The following is a 9398-nucleotide window of genomic DNA, read 5'->3' on the forward strand; positions in this document are numbered from 1 at the left end:
ATTGTGGGAAGTTGGTGTATCTAATGAATGCAAGGAGTAAACCCTAAATTGTAATTGAGCAATGAGGATAAGAAACGGAAGAAGCAGACAGGCACCACCCTATGGGACAAGGACAGAAAGAGGACAGTTGTTACAGAATGGCAGCTTCTGGTAAGTGTATGTTTGCCTTTTAAAGGACATGTTTGAAAAAGAAGGGAAGAACCAGTGCGGATACGCAAGGATAGATGTTTTAAAAATAAAAGGGCATAATTATAGAAATAAAAGGCATCCGGGGATAGAATGTGGTAGAAAGTGCAAATGAATGGAAATCTACTGATTTTTTGCAAATGAGAAGAGTCTAGACAATCTTTCCAAGAGTGCTTAATAGGAATTCAGGGTTGTTGATCCCAGTTCAATACTGAAAATAAAATCCAGGCTTAAAGTATCTAGGTCCTTAGAATATGTTAATAAAATAATTTAAAACAATTTTTTTTTCCAGTTTTTACATCAACCCTGTGCAGTTAGTTTTATTATGAATACATTCTTTCATTCATTCAATTTGCTATTTATTCATTTCTTTTAATGGCATAACACAAGCATGGAGCTTACAAATATGAGTAAGAGTTAGTCTTGACATCCATAAAGTCTGGTAGAGAAGGGATGAGTGAATGTCCACGAACAGCACCTGTACAACAAGCCCACAGACTGGGCAGGTATCAGGGTCTCTTTTCTGGAGGAGCTGAGACTTTACAGGACCAAAGTGAGGGAATGCAGTTCATCAGAGCTGAATTACTTATGGTGCAGATTAAGAGAGGTCAGAGATAAAATGGAGGTGATGGTAGGTTCCAGATCATAAAGAACATTTATCTACCTAAAAAATTTGAAAACATTTATTCATAAAGATATATGTACCCCTATGTTCATTGCAGCATTATTTATGGAACAAAATAACTTCTTGAAGAAATAAAGACCTACACAATAACATCATTACCTGGCTTTGGGGACTGAGGCATTTAAACTCTTGACTTTTCAACCTAATTACTGAAATTCTGATGCATCAAGGTGGTAAGGGACATTCAGAGTTTCCCACTAGGGAGACCAGCTCAGAATCTGGCTGTTTTTTCCTCAAGGCTGGTTTAAGGGAAAGATTCTATAATTTCTCTCAATAACCTGTCCTCGTATCCAACAAACTTTTCAGTCAGGACATTGTTCTTTATGTATATTCTAAATTTCTCCCTGGAGCAATTTAATTCCAGTTCCTTAGTGAGTATAGGAAATAAACAGCATTTGTTGCCAGACTTAAAGTAAGATAGATGAGTTAAAATAAAAACTGGCTTTTCAATATGATGGTGCAGCTAAGTCTTTTAAACTCTGACGGAAATGGGAAGAGAATTAGATTGGCAGAGTGTCTCTTAATTTCAAGGCATAGAGGATCTAGGGTTTTCCTCCCTGAGGGAACTGGGGAATAAGATGGACCCTCCAGGGGACTGGGAGATGAAGATTTCAACATCAGACTAGGATGGATTCCAGCCACTTCTGTCTGGCTCATTCTGTCCTCTCTCTATTCCTGTGGAAGTTGGAAGGACTTACCTGGTGTCTCTGTTCTGATAGTCTGGCAGAAGGAGAGTGTATCTGACTTCCAGTTTGGCAACAAATGCAGCCGCAGTACCTCTGGCTTTTTCAGAACTGCCAGTGCTGAGTCCATCACCAGCTCTACTGATTTGTTGCATGACCATGGGTAATGAGGCCGCTATTCTTTTTATAGTAACCTTTACACCCTTAAAGAGTCATATCAAGTCACCTTTCAGGTTTTTTCCATCCAGGCAAAAATAATTTTGTTTCTTCATCCTTCTTTCACAAATGTACACAGTCGTTTTTTGTTACTTCAAGATAATTGAAACTAAACTCTAAAATAAGGTCTCTAATAGTAACCTGATTAAAGTAAAAGCAACTTTATTATACCTTCATATTATATCTCAATAATTCATTGAGTCTCTAACTACTACTTTTAAAATTAAATGACTGCTTTGATAATCTATGTTGCCTTTGTGGTCCAAATGGCAGATATAAGATAATTCTTACTCTATATGATAATATTAGTAAGAGAAGAGGTGTAACAATAGGCTTTCAGACCTGCATAAAATAGATAAGACATAAATAAAAGTTGATGTATCAAGAAATTCAAAAGGAAAGGCCTTTGTTTTATTATTACTTGACTATTGTTTTTTTTTTTTTTTTTGCACATCAAAAGGAGCTAATAACTCTCTCCTTTTTATGAATCTAATCTTTGTTGTTATTCCATAGTTATAATTGTAATGAAAAGTTCTTAGGTAATTAGACTGGGGTGTAATCCACATCTGGAGGAAGCATCTGAGTCTGCACAATCCAATGATACACCGAGGAATAAGAAACTCGTATTGAATGATTGATAGGTAATGCTTCATTATAAGACTAAAAGACAATGGAGCATTTCAATTTTATACAACAAACTCGTATTATCATCAACAAAGATTTATTAAATGTCTGGTGTTTTTTAAGGCACTAGGTTATGTAATAGGGAGTCAAGATATTAGATGACACAATTTCTGTTCTCAGAGCCATCCAAACAGACATCAATCTAAGATGGCAAATGCTACATGTCATAACTCATGCCTGATGGTGAGGAATTCTGGGAAAACAGTAGTAGGGGCTGGTAAGGAAGAAGAGAGTCTGGACAGAATTGGAATGAGGAGAATTAATCCTTGATGAGGAACTTACTTCCATTATGTTGTGTCCAAAGAGATAGGACAAAATTGGTGTGATTTATATTAGCCTAAATATTCATGGAGGTCTAATTTTGTTCATGGATATTTTTGTTGTTGTTCTAAGAAGCCTGACTCATACCTACTATGTGTTAGTTGCTGAGGATGCAAAGTCAAATAACATAAATGCCTGCCTAAGAGGAACTTACGGTAACAGAAGGAGAAATGGTAAACTATATAGAGGGTGACAGTATCATCTGTGAGTAAACTCTGTTCAGAGTGAGTCTCCTAGCAGACAGGGGAAGAGGAAAATAGGCTGATGAGAACTTAACAAGATTCTGGGGTCACAGAGAAGTGGGCTGAGATACAGAGCTGGGCTCCATTTTCCAGAAAGAACTGGAGAGCAGAAGAAAATTTTGAAATAGAAGTTCAGTGATATGGACCAAGCCAACACTCTTGGGAGCAGAGAAAAGCTGCAATGCAATGACCACATTGGTATACGAACTTGTCTGTACCAGGCATCGGGCCTTGGCAACAATCCTGATTTCAGACCTGGGGATTTCTAGTTGACCATCTGCCTTCGGAGATTTCTAGTGTACTACCTGCCTTCGAGAGGAGAGTCTTGGGAGCTGGGAGTAGAGCAGAGCTGGCTTGTGGCACAGTGACTTATGTGACTACAAAAGGGAGGGGCTCATACTTCGTTATTAAATGAGCAGTGGCCAGAATGTCTGTAGGGGAGGACCCAGCACATTGCTGAAGTTGTAAAGAAAGGTTTCATTCAGGGAGAAATCAAATTTGAAGTATGTCGTCAAGAAAAGAGGCAGGACTTAGATGAGGAGAAAGGAATGGGAAGAACATTCAAGGCAGAGGAATCGGTATGAACAAAGGCACAAGAGGAGAGTTCAGATGGACATAGTGTTTATGGGGAATGATAAGTACATCAGTTTGGCTGGATCAGAGGATTTGTATAAGCAAATAATAAAGTAGATTGGAAAAGTGGGTTGGAGCCAGATTATAACAGATATTGAAACACTAGGCTAAGTATTAGACTGTATCTTATGAACAATAGAGAAAATTGATTTCGTTTTTAATTTTGGAAGTGAAAGGCTAATTTTGAGAAGATTAACCTGGTATCAATGTATAGAATGGATAAGGTAGGCATTAGAATGAGAGAAACTATTGCCATAAGGGCCTGGAGATCATAAGTAGCAGTGGGAAAGGAAAGGGCAAGCTGTGGAAGACATTATAAAAGAGGACACAGTAGGAGGTATTCAGAATGTCTCCAGAATTTTATATTTAGGAGGCTGAATAATGATGGACCGTTGCCTGAAATATCAAAAGCCAGAGGGGCTGGTTTGGTGGGAAAATAATTAACTTGGATTTAGATGTGTTAAATTGAGGTGATAATGAGAATTCTTAGGAAAGAAGTCCTGCAGATAATGATAAATGTCAGGTCTGAAATTCAGTAGAGATTAGGGCTCAAAATGTGTGTCTGAGAATCCTCCTGGTAGGAGTGAAAGTATAAACCCTGAGAATAGAAGTTTCTGCAGGAGAATGTGTGGAACAGTCGTTCTCAACCCAGTTTATGTATCAAAATCACTGATGCAGTGGCAGATATTGTTTCTACCTGCCCCTCTTTTGGTGACAGAGGACCTCTTTTCCTTTTAGGAGCTGCCTCTCTTCCTCCGTATGATTCTGGCAGGGAAAGGGCCTACAATTATGCGGTCCCACTTCCCATCCCATAAAGATGGGCCTGCAACCCAATCTGGGCGATCAGAACATCCATCCCTTAGATATAGTGACTGGTCCGGAGTTAGGGACATGACTCAGCGTCGTGGCAGTATTTAGCCTGGTGACAAATTAAAGAGGTCCTGACTCTTTTCTCTAGAATTACTAACTGTAGATGATGGGAACCAGAAGAAGCTTCATGTAGCCCTCTTTCCTACCACATAAAGAAAGCCTGCCTGACAATGAAGCCACCACAGAGGGAAGCAAAGACAGGGTTCTACTGACATCATTTGCATCTCTAGAACCACAGACATTCCTCAGTGTAGTCCTAGCACACGTCTGCCAACATGGCCACTTCATTTCTCTGCCATCACGCCACACTGGGGCTTAGCATGGGAGAGCACAGACAAAGGCTGCCGAATATCAGTTGGCTAAGTCATCTTGTACATTGGCTGTTTAGGTCTTTGTGATGATGGAATCGTTCTGTATCTTGATGGCAGTGGTAATCATACAAATCTATACATGTGATGAAATGATATAAATCTATACACACACTGTATCAATGTCAGGTTCCTGGTTTTGATACTACGCTGTGGTTATGTAAGATATAGCTATTGGATGAAACTGGGTGAAGGCACATATCTCTTCAACTTCCCGTAAATCTGTAATTATTTTAAAATTTAAAACTTTAAAACTTTCTGTTTATAAGAGATACATTTAAATATAAAGATACAAAAAAAAGTGGAAAGGATGAGAAAATATGTTCCATGCAATATTAACTTAATAGATTTATTAATATCAGAAAAAAATAGACTTTAAGAGGTATCAATGTTAGATGAGTCACTTAATGGTGGGAAGAACTTGAATTTACTAGGAAGCTATCTGATACTATAACCTCAAAATATATAAAGCAAAAATTGACTTAATTAAAAGAAGAAATGGATAAACTCACTATTATAATGGGAAATTTTAACATAACTTTCTCAATAAGTAATAGCTCAAACTGTTAATAAATTAAATAATGTAGATCGATATCAGGCAATAAATTGACATTACATGCCCAGGATTCTACAACTATAGAATGTATACATTTAGGAAGATCAATTCCATACTGGGCCATAAAGCTACATTATCTATCTATCTATCTATCTATCTATCTATCTATCTATCTATCTATCTATCTATCTATCTATCCATCCATCCATCCATCCATCCATCCATCCATCCATCCATCCATCCATCCATCCATCCATCTGAAGATATATCAGGAGTTGAATAATGCAGGGAAGGCTAAGTTTGAAATTTAGAATCAGGCAAGTGAACAGTACAACCAGAAGACAATCTGCAAGTGAACACAACAGAATTCTAAGTCACTACAAAATATTATATAATGTCTAGTTTCCAAATAAATATTATTAGACATACAAAGAAACAGAAAAGTGTAACTCATAATTAGGATCCAGATTTGATTTAGCAGATCAACTTATCAATTTCTGCAAAGAGCCTTGGGGGGATTTTGATGGGTTATACTGAATCTATAGATCATTTTGGAGAGAACTGACATTTTGATAATATTGAATCTTCAAATCTATTACCATGGAATATCTTTCTCCATTCATTTAGATCTTTTCTAATTTTTCTCAACAATGTTTTATAAATTTTGGTATATAAGTCTCCCACTTCTTTCGTTAAATTTATTCCTAAATATTTTGTTCTTTTTGATGCTATTTATGAGTGGAATTGTTTTATTTCATTTTCAATGGTTGATTATAGATATTATATAGAAATAGGATTGATTTTTGTAAATTAACCTTGTATCCTGTGATTTTGCTGAACTGCTTTATTAATTCAAACAGTTTTTTTTATATGTGTATTCCTTAGAATTTCTTACACACAGAATCATATATACAGATAAGGGGAATTTTACTTCTTTCTTTACAACCTGGATGTCTTTTATTTTTCTTGCCTGATTACATTGGCTAAACATCCAGTATTATGCTGGATAGAAACAGGGAGAATGGACATCCTTGCTTTATTTCTAATCTTAGTGGAAAGCATTCATATTCTTACCATTAAGTATCGTATTAACTAAGTTAATCTTTACAAAATTTCCTTGTTTCAAGTTCATTTTTATATCTCATTTTTATTGCTCAATGGGCACTGGGTTCTTGTCAAGTGCTTTTTCTGTGTCTTTTGAGGATTTCCTGGCAGTTTTGTCATTTATTCTCATAACCTGCTATATTTCATTAATTATTTTCTCCCTTGCACTCTTTTTCCCTCACTTCCTTTCTCCTTTTCTTATGGTGTTTTCCAGGACCTCCAATAATTTGTTAATCAGTGGTGGTGGTAGGGGTCAGCCTTGTTGTATTTCTGATCGTATAGGGAACATATGTAAATTTAGTTTACTAGGTAAAATTATGTTGTTGGTTCACCAAGCTGAGGAAGGCCCCTTTATTCCTTAAATCTTTAATAAATATGACTTGACTTTATCAAAGACTTTTTTTGCTATAATCATTTCAACTTTTTATATCAATACATTAAATTAGTGAATTACATTGATGTTTTTTCTTATGCTAAACCATACTTACATTCTTGGGATAGATTCTAAACAATGTAATGTTGAAATGTACTATTGGATTTAGGTATTTTAAAAGGTTTTATACCCAAATTCATAAACAAAATGAGTATACAATTTTTTTCTTTTCTATTGTTACTATATGGTTTTGGAATCATGATTAATCTCATGCAATAAACTGAACATCTGTGTGCAATTTGTCTGTTAAACATTCTTGGCCTGTAGCTTTTTGGAAGGAGAGAGCGTTGACCACCATTTCAATTTCTTTAATGTTCACATACTTGTTCAAGTTTTGGTTTTTTAATTTTATCAAATTTGCCACCTTGTATTCTTTTAGCTATATCCATTTAATCCAGGACCAATTGAACAAATGACCAATTGGGTATATTCCAAGAGATTGCAGTACACTCAGGTACTTTAGTAATTAATTGGGATTCCATCATTCATAATTAACTGCTGCAAAATATAATTCAATATAAGCATTAGTTTTTCCCTTAACTCTATTCTTACAAGTAGTATCAGATCCCCTACCACAACAGAAGACAGCATTTTGGTGTGTCGATCTTAAAAATAAAACAATCAGTTATTTTATCAGCAGCAATGGGTTTACTCCAGAACAGCAAAGAACTGCAATTTGGGACAAGTAAGCTATGGTAAAAGCCATAGGCAAGTCAAACAAACAAAGGAGAGGAACAGTTATTTTATGGAGAAACAGGAGGAAGTTGGCAGGGGTTATTTTGAGTGAAATTCCACTGGAGAATGTTGAGTTCGGAGAGATCACAGTTTCTCATTGGCTGAATTGTTGTGGTAGTCGATTTTTTGTACGATCTGTTTCTGTAGGGGCTATGATTGGTGATCCTTTCCTGTTTACAGTTCTGTTGGGGTCTGCAATGGACAATTTTTCCTGTAATGGACATGGAGTGGTATTGTGTGAGAGCTCCCCCTTCTGGCCTTCTGAGTCCATTTGAGTGTGGTTTCCCTTTATTTTCATAAGTGTCATAATAGATGTGATAGAAAACCACAGTTGAAGAATCATGTAGTAAATCAGCGGAAGAAAAAAAAAGGAAAGAGAAAGAAAAAAATTGTGAAGTGCCTAGATTCTAAGTAATAGTAAAAGGAAAGGCACATTAGAATTATGGTAGAGGCAGAAAAGGGCCTTCAGGATTATGGCAAAAACTGAAAATATCCGGACCAGGATGGGGGTGAAGGCAGATGTGTAATCTTGAGGGCAAGGGCTGTGATTATTCTGTTTTCTTCATCCACAGCTTCACTCGCAAGTGCCTGGAAAAAGGATGTTTACCTTGGTTAATGGATGAATGGAAGAATCCTTTGGGGTAGAAGGGCAGAACCACCGAAGTGGGTGCAGAATAGGTTTTATTTAAAGAGTTCTTGACAAGTGGACTATTTTTCTGTAAAGGGGACACAATCCATACTGAGGAGATGTGCAAGGTTCATAGACAAAAATGTTCGCCCAGCAAGATTGTAAAGCAATGAGTTTTGAGTACACGCCCAGAACCATGAGCTCTGCTAGTTTGAGATCTGCTGCTTGTGCCCTAGGAAGTTAAGAGACGAGAGGCACCAAGTTTTCCATTAGGCCCTATTTCATCATTTGTAAAATGAGAATTGTTTTGCTCCTTATCAGGATTAAGTGAGGATTTTTGTGCAAAGAATCTATCACTGTGTGTAGTTTGTGTAAGCACTTAATTAAATTGCCAGTTTTTATTTTTTTTCCCTTTCTGTATTTTAAAATTGCTTGGGGTCAGTGAGACATGTGTAACTACTAATAGGAACACATTTTTTTTTTTTTAGCACATCTTTTCTTCTTTGCAAAGATTGTTACAAACTTGTAACCCTGAAGTGACCAAGGAAGGCATTTGGAATTTAAGTAAAGGATAAGATGCTGTGGATAGGTGGAGACTGGAAAGAACTCAGGATTAGTGTGGGGGAAACTATGTTTATCTAGGTTTGGATTTTTTTGTTTGAGTTTGCTACTGGTGTGGGATGAGGCAAGTCACTTTAAGCTCTCTGGGCTTTATTTACCGTTTTCTTTCCTTTTTTTTCTTAAGTTAGGATACGCACCTGACATTTTTCTCATTGATTTAAAGATGGAAAACACTAGGAAACGGGGAAACACAATGGGTGCTAAGGTGAGGCAGTGTAGTAATGTAAAGAGTAGTGGGATATAAAACTTGTGGTTGTAGAAAATTTGAGAACTAGTCAAGGTTTTTGAGAATGATCAAAAAGGTGTTTGTGACATGACCCCACGAGATGTTTTGGAAATATTAAGGGGGGGTTTGAGTGGAAAAGATTAGAATGGGGCAAAATCTGTTAAGGGAGAAATCCAGAGACCCTTTATACTCGTATAGTCATAAGCC

The sequence above is a fragment of the Rhinolophus sinicus genome, linkage group LG03 (genome assembly GCF_036562045.2).
Source record: "Rhinolophus sinicus isolate RSC01 linkage group LG03, ASM3656204v1, whole genome shotgun sequence".
In the NCBI taxonomy this organism is placed as follows: Eukaryota; Metazoa; Chordata; class Mammalia; order Chiroptera; family Rhinolophidae; genus Rhinolophus; species Rhinolophus sinicus.